The sequence below is a fragment of the Dromiciops gliroides genome, chromosome 2 (assembly GCF_019393635.1).
Source record: "Dromiciops gliroides isolate mDroGli1 chromosome 2, mDroGli1.pri, whole genome shotgun sequence".
NCBI lineage: Eukaryota > Metazoa > Chordata > Mammalia > Microbiotheria > Microbiotheriidae > Dromiciops > Dromiciops gliroides.
In genome coordinates this window covers 631,978,087-631,995,845 of record NC_057862.1, presented here as the reverse complement: position 1 = coordinate 631,995,845, position 17,759 = coordinate 631,978,087, and positions in this window count along the sequence as shown.

Below are 17,759 nucleotides of genomic sequence, written 5' to 3'. Positions count from 1 at the left end.
ATTGGTCTTCCTACTTTTAGTCTCTATTCCCTATAATGCATACTCAAACTGTCCACTAAAACATGGTTCCTAATGCATAGGTGTAACTCCATAATTGCCCTATTCAAAAATTTTCATTATTTCCCTGTTACCTCAAAGACAAAATGTAAACTTGCCAGCCTTTCTTTTAAAACTCTTTATAATCTGGCTGTAGTCTACCCCTTTATAGATTTTTTTAGTAGGTTCTAGGCTTCTTTTATATTACTCTGATTTACTTAATCCACATATAAGGCAAACTGGATCACACTAATTTCTGTAACACTACATTCTATTTCCTTCCTCTGATTTTCATAGTCTATACAGGGCATCTACCAGGAGATAGAGCACTGGCCCTGAAGTTGGGAGGACCTGAGTTCAAATATGATTTCAGACACTTACTAGCTGTATGTCCCTGGGCAAGTCACTTAACCCCAATTGCCTTAAACATTCAGGGCCATCTCCAGTCATTCTGATTTGTATCTTGCCACTGAACCCAGATGGTTCTGGAGAAGAGAGTGAGGTTGATGACTTCACATAGCCCTCCCACACAAATCTAATTCACAGTAAATTGTGACATCAGCCTGAGGCCATGGTCTTCTACAAGAATGAATGGCAAACAACAACAACAACAACAACAACATACTCTATCCAGCATGGCTGGAATATAGTTCTGGTGAAGGCACTCTCCCTAGCAGAATTGTTTTCTTTCTCCTAAAGAAGTTCATGAGATCATCAGTTGAAAGCAGGGTCTTTTTCCTTTCCATTCCCTTCCCTTCTTTTCTGTCTTTCCTTTTATCTTTCTCTTTTTCTTACTTTCATCCTTCCCTCTTTCAATCTCCCTCTTGCCTTCCTTCTTCCTTTCCTCCCTCCTTCCTTCCCTCCCACTCTCCCTTCCTTGCTTCCTTCCAGAATTTAACACCGAACCTTGCACGTAGTAGGGTCTAGATATCTGTTGAATTGAATAGTACTATTATCCATCTATACAGTGTTAAGTGCCAAATATTTTCATTAATCAAAGACAATGTATTAAGTATTTATAATGTGCCAATAATTGTGCTCATGTCTGGAACACAAAGAAAAAAGTGAAGTAATCTTCACACTCAAGCAGTTTATTTTCTAAGAATACGACACTAAGAGATGAGAGAAATACAAGAATAGAGAAAACACAACCCTTTCCCTTGGGCAGTAAGTAGTTAAGATCAAGATGACCATTAGTATAAGACAGATTGGTATGTGACATAATTTGCAAGATAGTAGGGACACATATACCTAAGGAATTCCTACTCTTAACATAGACAATAAGCAATTCGTCAAAAGTATTTGTTTAGATTTATGAGATGCAATAAGAAAGGAAATATGACTAGATGAATATGTATTGGGCCCAGAATAGCAACTAGCAATTTCACCATTTTGGCCTCTGCTTTCTTCCTCTTCCACTCCAAACTCTTTATTCGCTTCCTTTTGGCCAAATGACACGACCTGCTTGCCCGGTGGAGACTTGGGCACAGTTAACTGATGACATGGTGATAATTCTCCCTGTCTTTTTTTTTTCAGCTCTTGTAAAGTACTTAGCAAGATGCTTTGTAATTAATTCAGTTGCTCTCTCTCCCACATGACCTTTACTTCTATGGGAGTTAATCCACATTTACTACTTGGTAAGTGCACTCATCTTTCACCACAGCTTCTCTCCCCCCACCCTTTCACAGAAGTAGTGCTTCTTTGCTTATATGCAATGAAATATAAATACACTGCTTCTCGCATCACATGTAGACTTGTTTGATAATTTAAAACTTTTTTGTTGTGACTCTTTTCCTTCTTGATCATTCTAAAGATACTTTCTGAAGTCCTGGAAACTGATGAAATTCTGTGATGGATTAGACTCATTCTTATCCCTTTTCTCTCCATCCCCTATCACCTTAGATTGTGAGCTCCCCAATGTCCTGAACTGAATTCATGTCTTACTTAAAGAATTAGTTTTCATTAGAGAAAGTGATCCTCCCTCCCTCCCCACCAAAAAAATTAAGATCAGAAATTCACTAGGACATCATTTGTGACAAGGTAAAAAAAGGAAATTCCCATCTAGCGAACAAGCCCTGTGAAAGGATCATATCTGCAATTAGATTATTGTTATTATTGCTCATCCTTCATTTTCAGAGATTGCCAATGACATTAAGGATTGATGTCTTGCCTTGCCTGTGAACTGGTTTTAAGTGAGACAGAGTTGTGTAAAGTCATAAACCTCACTTCTCTTTTCCAGAGTCACACATTTATAAATTTTTATACACAGTAGAATAAATGTATGAAAAGGACACAAAGTGCTAGATAACAGATTAGAGAGAGAGAGAGAGAGTTTTTAGCTGCAGGGATTAGGAAAGTGTTGCCTACTCCTGTATTCAGGGAGTACTATCACCTCTGTTATGAGGATTCACTGAGCCCTTTGCAAGGTTGCTCATTCACCTTTAGTGTCTACCTTCATCCAGCTCTCACCAGTGGCTCCTAGAAGATTATTAAGTGATACTCAAATGATAGGCATGACATTTATCACTGATATAATATATTAAATCTTTCCAGTTTGATAAATCCTAGTAGAGAATGAACTGTTTGCCAGTGCCTTCCAGACCCAAGAATCAACTCTGAGTCACAAGAAGCAAGTTGACATCACCAGACAAGAATTGTTAATGGACAAGAAATAGCTATAATATTCAACAACATGTAGTATGTGTTGTGTGAGGGATATAATTGGGTAATAACTTAGGAAGTTTTAAAATAGCAATAGTTCAGCACAAAGAATCATTGAGCTTATGAGAATGAAGTAAAGCAAGCCAATTCTATTGATGGGACAAACAATATGAAGGAAAGTTGGGGAGGATGGGGATGGGGAAAACAGGTCAGGTCTTCTGGTGAGTTGGGTAGAGTCGGGGAACCCTCCCAGAAAATTCTGCTTCTGTTAATATATTTCTTATCTGGGGCGGCTAGGTGGCACAGTGGATAAAGCACCGGCCCTGGATTCAGGAGTACCTGAGTTCAAATCCGGCCTCAGACACTTGACACTTACTAGCTGTGTGACCCTGGGCAAGTCACTTAACCCCCATTGATGATTCATGATACTGAGGGATATTGTTTAGAAAACAAACCTGAAATGAGGTTAGGAATAATCCAGAATGACTGAACAACAACAAAAATGACAACAGAACTCTACATTTAAATAATTACAAGTTATGAAGGGATGATATCTTTAAAAAATAAAGTTAAGGGGTGAAAGGAATGCACTAGGAGAAAAGGAAAGGGAGAGATGAAATGGGGTAAAGTATCTTGCAAAAAAGAAACAAACAAAAAAGCTTATACAGTGTAAGGGAAGATGGGGAGATGCTGGGGATAGAGTGAACCTTACTCTCATAAGAATTGCCTCAAAGAGGAGATAACATACATACTCAATTGGGGATAGTAATATATCTTACTCTGTAGCAAACTAGGAGGGGGGCGTGAAAGAAGGAAGAGCAGATTGGGGGAAGGGGCAGTCAGAAGCAAAACACTTTTGAGGAAGGATTGTGTGAAAGAAGAAAGAAAATAGAGCAAATGTCATGGGGAGGGAATAGGATGGAGGGAAATATAGTTGACAATAGTAACTGTGAAAAAAAATTGAAGCAAGTTTGTCTGACTGGCCTCAATTCTCAAACACAGAGAAGTGAGTCAAATTTGTTAAAATAAAAGCCATTCCCCAATCAAAAGATATGAAGTTTTCAAATGAAATAATCAAGGCAACCTATAGCAATATGAAAAAATGCTCTAACTCACTATTGATTGGAGAGATGCAGGTCAAAACAATTTGGGGGTATTATTTCATACTTATCAGATGGGATAATAGGACAGCAGGGGAAAATGGCAAATGTTATAGGAAATTTGGGAAAAGTAAAACATTAATACACTCTTGGTGAAGTTGTAAACTGATTCAAACATTCTGAAGAGCAAATTGGAACTATGGCAAAGGCTATTAAACCATGTATATTCTTTGACTTAGTAAATCTACTACTAGGTCAGTATCCAAAAAGAGATAAAAAACAATACATTTAATTCTAAATTGAGATCACCATCAATCAGGGAATGGCTGAACAAATTGTGGGATGAGATTATGATGAAACACTATTATGCTATAAGAAATGATGAGCAGGGTGCTATCAGAAAAACCTGGAAAGACTAACATGAGCTGATGCAAAGTGAAATGCAATGTATACAAAATAACAGCACTATTATAAGATGATCTGTTGAGAATAACTTAGTTATTTTCAGCAATACAGTGATCCAAGACAACTCTGAAAGGCTTATGAAAAAATCCATCTCCAGAGAAAGAACTGATTTTGTCTGAATATATAATGAAGCACAATTGTTTTTTTTTGTTTTGTTTTGTTTTGTTTTATTTAAATAAAAGTATTTTATTATTTTCCAGTTACATGTAGAAATAGTTTTCAAGATTTATTTATATCAAATTTCAAATTTTTCTCCCTCCCTTCCCTCCCTCCCCCCCTCCCCTAGACATCAGGCAATCTGATATAGGTTAAATATACATAATAACATTAAACATATTTCTGCATTAGTCATGTTATATGAGAAGGGTCAGAGCACAAAGGAAAAACCTGAAATCAGAAAACCAACAGCATCAAAACCAAAAGAAATAGTATGGTCCAATGAGCATCCATATTCCATAGTTCCTTTTTCCCCCCTGGATTTGGAGAGCTTTTTCCATCCAGTCCTTTGGAACATTCTTGTTCCTTTGGATTGGTGAGAAGAATCTAATCTATCACAGTTGATCAACACATAGTGTTGATGATACTGTGTATAATGTTCTTCTGGTTCTGCTCATCTCACTCATCATCAGTTCATGCAAGTCCTTCCAGGTTTCTCTGAACTCCACCTGCTCATTGTTTCTTACAGCACAATAGAAGTCCATTACATTCATATACCACAAGTTGTTTAGCCATTCCCCAATTGATGGACATACCCTCAATTTCCAATTCTTTGCCCCCACAAAAAGAGCAGCCATAAATATTTTTGTACATGTGGGTCCTTTTCCCTTTTTTATGATCTCTTTGGGAAAAAGACCCAAGAGTGGTATTGCTGGGTCAAAGGGTATGCAGAGCTTTATAGCTTTTTGGGTATAATTCCAAATTGCTCTCCAGAATGGTTGGATCAGTTCACAGCTCCACCAACAATGCATTAGTGTTCCAAGAACAATTGTTTTAGTTCCTTTTTCTAAAGTTTTTTTGTCTGTTTTCTTTCCCAGACTGATTAATGTGAACATGTTTTGAATGACTACATATGTATAACTTATATTGAATTGCTTGAGTTCTTAAAGGGGGGATGGGGAGGGAAGGAGAAAGAATTCGGAACACAAAGTTTTAAAAATTGATGTTAAAATTTGTTTTTACATGTAATTTGGGAAAAATAAAATTCTAAATAAAAATATAAATACATAAATAATTACAAAAGAAATTCCATTTCTCCACAAAAGGGGCAATTTGGTGCATGTTAAGAGGTTCCTGAATCTATCTTATTGATTTACCTACCATATTTTCAAGAAACACTGGATGATAATATGCAGGAGACCCTGAATATGTTAAGAATGAAGCCCTTGCTAAGCTGACACAATTTGATCTTTGAATTCCTAGCTGGATTCCTTGTGTGTCCTTGGGAGTCCCATCAGCTACAAAGAGAGGCACCAGTCAGTTTGCATCAGACTGAGAAACTGTGCAGCTGGTGCCCTTTTCCCTGTATCTTAAATACAAGGCTTTCTCTGCACTGCTGAACTCTTTGAACCTCTCTAAGAGTTTCACATGCATGTTCATTTCTCTTATCACAAATTCAGTTGTGATGCATGTCTGATGGACCTGTGATTTTTTTCTGGTTAACAGGCCATTAGATCTTCCAAACTGAGGTATTGAAGCCTTCCTTTTCAGCCCAAAGGCTTTTGATTGGTCTTCTATAGGGAAGATTTTTAGTCTGACAGTTTGCTGCGATACATTTTGGAAGGATGAACTGGGGAGAGAGCATTAGAACATTGGAGATAGGTAAGTATAGTAGAAAGAGTTTTAAAAATGAAGTTAGGAAGAACTATATTCAAGTCTTGCATCTTCCCTCTGTGATCTATGAAACCATGGGCAAATCACTTTGCCTTTCAGAGTCCCAGTTTCCTCATCTGTAAAATGGGAGCTCTATTTACACTGCGTTTTCATAGTAGTTGTACATTTATTGAAATAATTAATATACCTGAATGTTCTTTGTAAGCTATAGAACTCTGTGTGAATATTGGAGATTCATTATAAAATGATCAATATTCTGTGTTTTAAGCATTTGAAGATTAATAATAAGATTTGGTCTTCTGTCTATTGGGGAAAAACAAAATTCAATTTGAATTCAAATGCTTTAAATCTGTGTCTAGGTTCACATTGTTGGAAAATCACCAGTCAATGCAGATGGAATTTTTCACTGGCTTCATTATTCTCTAGACATCCTGAGAAAATAAAATTGTTGCTTTTAAATGCTTAGCTTCTTTTTGTGGTAGCTAAGAATTGGAAATCAAGGAATGCCCATCTATTGGGGTATGGCTAAACAAGCTGTGGTATGTGATGGTGATGGAAAATTATTGTGCTATAAGAAATGACAAACAGGATGATTCCAGAAAGGCCTGGAAAGACTTGTATGAACAGATGTATAGTGAAGTGAATAGAACAAGGAGAATGTTGTGCACAGTGATAGCAATGCTGTTGGATGAAGAACTATGAATGACAACTATTCTCATCAATACAATGATCCAAGACAATTGCAAAGAACTAATGATAAAGCATACTATCCACCTCCACAGAAAGAAATGATATTGATTAGACACAGACTGAAGCATGCTCTTTTTCACTTTCTTTCATTTTTTCCCTTTTATTCAAGTTTTCTTTTACAAAATGACTAATATGGCAATGTTTTACATAATATACATGTTATGCACATGTATAATTTATATCTGATTGCATTACCTCCTGGGTGGGCAACGGAGGGAGGAAAGGAGGGATAACATTTGGAACTTTGAATAAAAATGTTAATTATTTTTAAAAAATTAAGTGCTTAGCTGTTCTTCATGAATATCATGCTATATATAACCCCTATCAAAATCCCAAAGTGAAAGAGTAGTAGTAATATTTGTAATATTTGTAGTATTAATAGTAGTAGTATTATTTGTAGTAATAGTAGTGCTACGTGGTGGTGGTGGTGGTGGTGGTAGTAGTAGTAGTAGTATTAGCAGTAGCAGCAGCAGCAATACATGAGAAGGAGGAGGAGGAGGACTAGCAGCAGCAGCAGTAGCAGCAGTAGCAGCAGCAGCAGCGGCAACATGGTAGTAGTACTCACACCTGACATTTCCCTTACATAGCACTAAAGAATTTCATATTCATTCTTTCATATCAGACCCAAAGCAACTCTTTGAACTTGATACTGCAGGTAATATTTTCCCCATTTATAGGTGAGATATCTTTGGCCCTGAAATATTAAAAGATTTATTTGCCTAAGGGTACGCAGCTTTTAAATATTGCAGGCAGGGTTTAAACCCAGATCTGCCTAACTTCAAATTCACCTCTTTGACCACTACGCCCCATTCTTCAAATTTCCTCTAAAACTGTATAACAGGAAGGAACCACTGCCCTGAAGGAAGAGGAATGTGGGTAGTCATTTATGTAATAATAATATCTTCCATATAGCACTTTACAGTTTAGAAAGTACTTTTTAATTTTATTTATTTATTTTTTGGGGGCAGGACAATGAGGGTTAAGTGACTTGCCCAGGGTGACACAGCTAGTGTCAAGTGTCTGAGGCCGGATTTGAGCTCAAGTCATCCTGAATCCAGGGCTGGTGCTCTATCCTCTGTGTCACCTAGCTGCTCCCAGAAAGTACTTTTCTAACAGTAATATTTAGGAGTATATGACAGTTATGTGGAAATTTGGCTAAGAATGTTACTTTCTATTCATGCCATTCTTTATAAAACATTACCTAATATAGTCTCCATAGCAATCCTGTAACGTAGATAGGGCAATTATTATTTTTTTCTTTTTATAGATGAAGAAATTGAACCCTGAGATGTGGAGAGATACCCAAAATCATAATTCTGGTATGTAGGATAGATGGGTCTTTAATCCAAATATCATTAGGGCAAGTATGGCTACCTTGGCATGTATTAGAAGGTAGAGTGATGTGCCTGGAGTCATGAAAACTGATCACATCTGGCCTCAGACACTAACTAGCTTTGTGGCCCTGGGCAAATCACTTACCTCAGTTTCCTCACCTGTCAAAATGACCTGGGGAAGGAAATAACAAGCAACTTCAATATCTTTGCCAAGAAAACTGCAAATGGGGTCATGACGAATCAGACGTGACTGAACACATGACTCAACAATAGCAGCTACAATATGCTACCTTTCCAATAAATGAATGAGAGGTATTTCTAGCTCATAAAATAATTTGTGTTACTAAAATATCTTTTCAGATCAGTTGTTTGCAACTTAAAATACAGTTTCCTATAGGAATAATATTGTAAAACAGTCACAGACTTAAAGCTATAAAAGGTCTTAGAGATCATCTAATCCAATTCCCTCCTTTTAAAAGACATGAAAATTGAGACGTAGAAAGTTGAAGTGGATTTCCCAAAGTCACTAAGGTAGCAGGCCCCCTCACACAAAATTAAGTATATTTTCTATGACAGCATGTTCTGTCCCTAGTCTGAGACACTAGAACAGAAACCCAAGAATTGTAAAGCCAGAATAGAAGACCAGAACTTTGCCTGTGAAAAATAGGACAACCAAAATTAGCAATATCAGAGACAAGTGTTATGATGCTGAGCTAAACAATGATTGAAATAGACTGCCTACCAAAACTAGGCTTTGTCCCAAAGTGTATGGGCAGCCAGGTATATGTAGTAGAAAATTACGTAGAATTGTTATTTGTCCTTCCTTCTTAAAGAGGACGATCACAGATGTCATGACTTGCAGTGAATTGGATTTAAGTGGGGAAGGGATGGGCAAGGTCACCAACCTCACTTTCTCCTTCAGAGCCATCTGGGTTCAGTGGCAAGATATACATCGGGACGACTGGAGATGGCCCCAGATATTTAAGGCAATTGGGGTTAATTGACTTGCCCAAGGTCACACAGCAAGTAAGTGTCTGTCAGGTAGAATACCATAGTCATGAGATCCATAGCTAATATGTAAAAGTTCCATAATACTCTCTCTGATATTCAATGATATATATTCTACTATTGTTAGTATTATAATTTTGTACATACTTACAGAAATATATACACACATGTATTTTCATGCTCTAACGGAATAATTTCATGTCACCTCTACATGCCATGAGGTTACTTTTTGTCTAGAATGCACACCATCTCCTACAATATAAATCCTCCAGATTTACTCAAAACTTTGTTCAAATGGCACCTCCTAAATTGATACACTTTCATCATTAATATTATAGTGGGGGTCCTTGGGTTAGTCTTCATAGAATAGGAGAATTGAAGAACATTTCCGAGACAATCTAGTTTTTGCCTTAGTTGAACAAGAATTTCTTCTACTTTGTATTAGAACATAGAGCAGGACATGATTCAGGAGGAAGAGGTCAACGAGGGCATTGACTGAACTATTGAAAGGGGCAATTTTCAGGATTATGAAGTCTGATGACACCAACATTGGGTCTTTATATTAAGCCTTATTTCACTTGAAATTTCATGGTTCACCTTATCATGATTACTGAAGTTTTACTAACACTATTCTTACTATTTTCCACCCACATTAGGTCTATTTTTTCTGATTTATGAATAGAATAAAAAAAAGGAAGGTGAGAGAGATAAGAAAAAGATGGCAAGATATTGTTGACATCTGTAATATTGTTCACATGAATTGCCTGTTTCCATTTCTGTCCATACCACCACAATATAGACCTTCTTTTCTACATCCTTGAGTTAATTATAGTTCTAGAGGCCATCTAATTCCAGCCCCCTCAATTCACAGATGAGGGAATTGAGGCCCAGGGATGTTGCATTTCTTGGTCCATGTCACAATGAAGTAAAAGTCAGAAGTGAGATTTCACTCCAGAGACAACATTCTTTCCACTGTTCTATATCTGCATGTTTAGTCCTCTCTATCCTATTTCATGTAGCTGTATGTAGTTTCCTCTGATCATGTCAATTCTCTATTTAAAAACATTCAGGGACTATTTTGGCAAGAAAATAAAGTCAAACTCCTTGGGTTTCCATTTAAGACCCTTCATAATCTGCTTTATTATTCCAGTTGTGCTCAAACCATTCCTTATCACTTGTACATGAGCTGGGTTTACAGTTGGTCTTCTCTTCCTGGTGAAATCCTACACAGTTTAGGAAACATTCAGTTAAAATGGCACTTCCAAATTGATCACCATTTATCAATGATATTGTTGAAGGGAACCCTGATGAAGAATGAATTAGGCTACTCTCTTAAGTCTCTTCCAGCTCTGGAATTCTGGGATTCTCTAATCTTCCAGGAAGATTTCCCTAATTTTTATAATCAGATATTATCTTTCACTTTCCAATTCTCACATAGCACTTTATGTGAGTATTATAAGGAAATAATAATAATAATAATAATAATACTTAATTACATCCTCTGAAAAATGGGGATCATATACCTGGATTAACTACACTACAGGGTAATTGAGAAGAAAGTATTTTAACCTCACATTACTATAAACATGCAATCTATTATTTTGAAGGAATATATTTTACATATAGCTAGGTCCCAATTAGTGTGAATAATGAACCCTGTGAAGTGGTCATATTATTCAAATTTATACCATTAAAATTATATACTATTAAAATTATAATTATATGTAAAATTTAGTAATTGATTCCAGCCCAATGGAAATATGCAATGCATTTTTAAAATGTCTTTAATCTGTTCATTAATGTAATGCAACAGCAAAGAATAAGAAAACATATTTATAATTCAAGTTGATTGCAATGCAATAGATTCATTAAAGAAAGCAAAATTAAAAATATAAAAAAATGAATGTCATGATTAATGCTAAGCCTAGAAATTTGTATTATTGCTTAAAATGTTTTAACAGCATAGTCTGAATATTCTCTTTCTTTAAATCAAGCATATAGTAGTAGGTGTAGAGAGCTTTATCTACATATTTCAAAAATTTACATGCTCCCATTATCATGCAATTGACCCAATGTAGTTGGGATATTATAAAAAATGAGTAATGCTTTAAAATACTATTATGGTCCTCACAATATTTTGCAAAGTCCTGGGCTAAATTTACTTGAAAATCAGTGTCTGAAAATAGCTGTAGTCATCTGATCTTTCTTATTTGACCAGTAAGGAATGAAGATATCTATGGATATAGCTTCTTGGAGCATAAAGATTTTGTGAACAATAAAAACAAAAAAAACCCCAAAAAAACCATTTGTTTCGATTTAAAATCTTCTTTTTCATTCTTTCTAAGATAAACCTTAGACAATTAATTTTTTTTTTTTTTGGTGAGGCAATTGGGGTTAAGGGACTTGCCCAGGGTCACACAGCTAGTAAATGCCAAGGGTCAGAGGTCTGATTTGAACTCAAGTCCTCCTGAATCCAGGGGCGGTGCTCTATCCATTGCACCACCTAGCTGCCCCAGACAATTTAAATAAAAGCCAAGATAGTTAATTTGGGGGAGGCATTCTCTTCTGGAAGAAGTTTGTTTCACTCACATTAAAATTTTATTGAGCAGTGTATCTATCCCCCTTCAATTATTTTCTTCAAAATATCGAAGTGCTTAACTGCAGCATCTTCTTCTTTACTGGTCATCTCATCATTTGTTTTCAACATTATGCATTTGAACTCTGGTGTTAAAATGATCTACCAAGCCACACTTGCAGCAAAATGTCTTCATTGTTTACCTCCTTTCCATTTTTCTTTCTCTGCCTTTAATAAAACTGGAGCCTTTGTCTCTGTTAAACAAAATGTATTTTTGATGGCAATCTTCAATTCATACAGGTAAAAGCCTTCCACTTCTATCACAGTAACTCTTCTATTCCTTGTTAGAAACCACAAAAAGCTGTTACAAATCTCCTTTTTTCTTTTATTTCAAATGCATATTTTATAATGTTTGATAGTATGGATTCATGCATTCTGACATCTCACTATTTTTGAGTAGTTACTATGGCCATATTTCCATTGATCAATTACATGAAATCTTTGTTTGTTTGTTTTTGCTGGGCAATTAGGGTTAAGTGACTTGCCTGGGGTCACACAGCTAGTAAGTGTCAAGTGTCTGAAAACAGATTTGAACTCAGGTCCTCCTGACTCCAGGGCTGGTGCTTTATCCAGTGCGCCACCAGCTGCCCCCTAAAATCTTAGTTCTAATGTAATATTGTTTCTCTTTGTTCTTTTTTCTCATTCTTGATATTATCCTTGTTCCCCTCTTCTCCTCCTCCTACTCCTTCCCCTCTTCCTTCTCCTTCTCCTTCTCCTTTTATCCTTCTCCTTCTCCTCCTCTTCCTCATCCTCCCCATCCTCCTCCTCATCATCATAGTTGTCCTCCTCCACCTCCTCTTTCTCCTTCTTCATCTCCTTTTCCTAATTCTGCTGTTTCTGGTGACACTTTCTAACTGAAATATTTTTTTTTCTTTTGTCAATTTTGTTGAGGGTTCATTAAAAAAAACAACTGTTGTTACTGTGTAGATAAATACAGACTGACAAAATAGAAGCATGTAAGAACGCTACACTAATTTGTACATGTCACATTAATTGAATTTTAGCTAATATTAAATTTGACTTGGTATCATTTTAGAATTCATACTATATTAAATTTGGCATTATTTGAATTCACATTAATCTAAACCTATCTCTAGCTATTTGTACACATACTTTATGCCAATTCCATGAGATTGTAAGCTTCTGGAAGACATGAATTATGTCTTATTTGACCTTAGTAATAACCTTCCCTCTCCCCCTCTTTTCCTAAACACTTCAATTTAAATTATTATCCAATTCAACAAACATGTCTATGTAAACAAATGAATAGGGGAGACATAGAAGATTTGCTTGTCAAAAACAGAAAAAAAATAAAGTTTGCCTGTGGTATAAGTAATGGAGCTTTAATTAAGAAAGACAAGGGATGGAAGGAAGGGAAAAAGGAGATGATAAATAGAGCACATTTTTCCCCTGAGGGAAGAAGTAATGCCTAGGGAAAAGCAATACATCACAGTATTTCTGCAATTCACTATATGGTGATATGTAAGCTATGCCTAGCTGGGTTCCCATTCAGGGAATGGTCTTTCACAGAAATGGAAGACATTATTTTATTTATTTATTTATTTATTTATTTATTTGTTTTGATTTTTTGAGGGGCAATGGGGGTTAAGTGACTTGTCCAGGGTAACACAGCCAGTTAGTGTCAAGGGTCTGAGGCTGGATTTGAACTCAGGTACTACTGAATCTAGGGCTGGTGCCCTATCTACTGCACCACCCAGCTGACCCCCAGACATTATTTTAAAGGAGTTCTAGGAAGGGAAAAAAATACTTTTGAATCCTGAAAGCTCAACTGTATTACACACATTTGGATACAAGTTATTTGTTCAAACAATATCTTAATCTGAATCAATAGGAGATACTGATTTAATCAGATCTGTTTAAAGATAAATACCAAATTCATATGCTACATTAGCTGGAAACCCTGATATCTTTATGGCAGTGATCAAGTACAATAAAAGGAACTCCATATCACTTGTGACACCTGCATAATGTACCCAATTTACATATACTCAACATGAGAAATGATGTCAATTAACTTTGTCTTTTGGAGTTTTAATTCAATATTTTGTAGAAAACATAATAAATTTCATTTATTTATTATCTTATTTTGAATTGAAATATTCATACTCTGGTAATCATTTTCCTTAAAGTAATTTAAAAAAATTATTGTTTTGGTAATACCATAAAGGTTTGTAAGTAGATACTATCCGTGACCTAAAGGGCTTACGTGTGTGTGTACATTAATTTGTGTAGGAATCTAGCTAGTCAAATGAAAATGTTATGGGATAATAGAATATTAGAATTGCAATGATTCATTGAGTGTTAGTTAGAAGAAACCTTAGGGATCCTTTCATATAAACCCTACAATTAAGAGATGATTACACTGAAGCTCAAAGTTATTCACTGACTTGTTTACACATATGACAGAACAGAAATTTGAACCCAGGTTTTCTGAATGCAAATATAACCTGCAGAGGACCAGTATCTTTCGTCCTTCTATCTCTAACCATCTCTACCACTCACACAAGCTTGGAGCACTGAATCATTAATCTTCACCAATGAGAAGAACCTTATGTAAATAGCCTATTTAGATAACTTTCATCCTATTATGCAATGACATCTTGGATTTCATGCTATATGCCCATTACCCAAGGTAGTGAAACCCTCTGATATCTCATTGACGAGTGCTCATCTAGCCTCAGCTTAAATGCAGTTTGTGATAAAGAACAGATAAATACAATCTCCCAGACAACATCACATTCTAGTTTTGAAGTTTTCCTTTTAATGAAGTTATTATGCAGAAATATATAATGCCTCTGTGTAGCTCTCTACTTTCATTCCACTCATCCTTGTTATGTCCTTTGGAGCCAGAGAGAATAAGTATATACTCTGTGAAAGCCAAATTACAACTCCCTTCGTCATGACAGTACTTAAAATATTGGAAACAAAGTTAGTAACTCCCCTTCAATATCATTGAGCTAAACAACACAAGCCCTAAATCTAACACCATTTCCCATGGTCTCAACGTCTGTCTCTGTCAGGGCACCCTCTTCTAAGCCTGCTCTATTTCCATAATGCTCCTTTAGATATATGAGAAACAGAAATATACACAATATTCCATGTATAATCATTGATGTAAGGTAGTGAAGAGAGGTCAGCCTTGGAATCAGGAAGACATGGTCTTAAAATGTACATCTGACACACACAAATTCTGTAACTGGGCAACTAGTGACAATAACTCAGTAGACACAGGCAAATCCCTAAGAGTATACATTACCAAAGGGTTGTTGATGTGATATTTCAGAGGGAGTTTTTACACTGGAAATTTCCCACATCGATGAAATAATAGGCTTATACCAACCAAAACAAGGAAACAGACATAAAAAGAACCACACAGGAAGAAATCCAAATATAATAGGGCCAAATTGATGGCCTTCTTTGTTTTGTTCAGAAGATTTTATTAATACATCCCAGAAGAACAATTTCATTGGGCTATGGCTTCTATATGCTGAATTGTTTTTTAGGGGATGGGAGCTGTAGAGGAAAGGAAGGACAGGGGTATGATTTAATTGATGTAGGAAGTACCTTTGTAAGGAAACTCCTAAAAACAATGCAAATCTGACACTATTTCAAATAATATTAGAGCCTATTTCCACCTGAAGGCCACTATACTTGAAGTCAAGAAGACCTGAGTTCTAATCCTGATTTGAAAGCCATATGATACAAGAAAAGTCAAATAATACCTCTAAGCTTCACTTCCTTTTTTTTTTTTTTTGGTTAAAATGGGCATAATGATAACAGTAATAATATAATAATGATAATAAAATGAACTTAAAATGACTTCTTTAGCCCTCTAAAATAATCTCAGAACTACTCTCACTTTCTATAATCTTTTCTTCCACCTTTATCTACTCTCTGTGTCTCTGTCTCTTCTCTGTCTCTCTCTGTGTCTCTCTCTCCATATATATATATACATATATAAATTCTCCATTGACTAGATGATTAAGTTCCAACTCACTATCCTGGCATCTGATGCTCTTCATAATTTCGCTTTCATCTACCTTTCTAGTGTGAGAACCAGGGCGCCACCCCCTGCCAAGAAAGACATTGTGAGATGACCTTTTTCTAAGGTCAGACTGGCGTTCTGGAAGTTGCCTGGCCTCTCAGAAGTGGCCTCTATTCATAGAACTGCCTGTAAGTCACGTCAATCAATGGACCAGTCAATTTGCTTGGAGCTGTGTGTGGGGACTGCCCGGCTTAAGGTTCCACAGGGGCCTTCCAGGAGAACCGGCTGGGACTCTGTCTCTTTGGAAGTGTGAGCTGCTAGGTGGAGGTCAGTTTTTCTCTCTATCTATCCCGCATAGATCTGCACTAGGTTTTTCCATTCTTTCAGAGACCTGTGCTCACTTTCTTTAATAACTTCTAATATACTTTAATAAATATTTAAAAGCCTAAACTGTTGCCAAATTTATCAGTAAATCATAGCTAGTCTCCCCCCCACACACACACACACACGGGGGGGGGGGGGCAGGTAAGGTGAACATATATTAGATTTTATTCATCACACTAGTCTTAACTCTTACCACTCTGACCTACAGAGTAATTTTGCTATTCACTAGTTACATATAAACCCTGTGCTTTCTTGATTTTCTGTCATACTCTCAAGGAATTCCCTACATGTAGAGTCTTTCCTTCTATGTGAACCTTTAAGTCTATAAGACTTTTCCTAGTAGCCACATCCAGAAATGTCCTTTCTCTTACCTTGTCTCATAGTACACTGTGCTCTTCTTACACAATTATCAAGTCATAATTTGTATATTTTTAAATTTTCTTACTCATATTGTCTTCCTAATATATTGTAGGCTCTTAAAAGGAATTTTTAAAATTTTTGAATCGTTATGCCATTTTTATATCTCCCACAGTGCCTGTTACAGTGCCTTATTCATTTAATGAATGAAATTCAATTTACCTTTTTAACACATTTACCATCTCTTATGGAAAGGCTGATAGTATTTTAAGTGGCTCGAAATGAAGGGAGAAAATGGGAGAAAAAAGTAAATGATTGCCTCACTCAACCGTTTCCTAGGTGCCACTGTTGATATCTACCCAGAATGAAATTAAGTTCTCTTAAAATTTTTTCCTACAAATTCAAACATAAGAAGGGATGGTCAACAAAATTTTAGAACCATAAAAGAGATCAGAAGTCACATGGTCATGTTAGTTACTGAACAGGAATCCTTGCTATAACATCCCCAAAAGACTTCAATCTTCTATGCCAGTACTGATGAACTTACTGGTTGTAGAGGCAGTCCATTCCCCATTTAGACAATTCTAATTGTTCAGAACTGTTTCTTTAAAACAACCAGAATTTTACCTAGCTACCTCTTTGCAAATTTCATTCATTGTCCTAGTACTTTCTCTTGAGGACAAACAAAATAAATCAAATTCCTATTCCATATTTTTCAAACACTTAGAAACAATTAACATATTCAATTGTCCCCTAACACACATGCACACATTGCTAGTCTTATCCAGGCTAAATATTCTAAATTTCTTTCAATCACTATTCATGTAGCATGGTCTCTGTTTCCCTCATCTGATTTGTCTTTGTCTAGACATATTTAATCTTGATAATATACTTTCTAAAATATGGTATTCACTTCAGATGTAGTATGACCAAGGGAGCAGACTGTAGTTTCCATCTAACTTGTATTGTACAATATTCCTGTCTCACTGGAGTTTGTTTTACATACACACATGCACATGTATATACATATACATATTCATAAACACATATATGCACACAATATATACAGATACATGTGCATAAACATATATAATACACATATGTATGTACATATACACATTTTTATACACAAACATTCACAACACACACATGCATACATGTATATGTATGGTTATATATGCATATACACACAT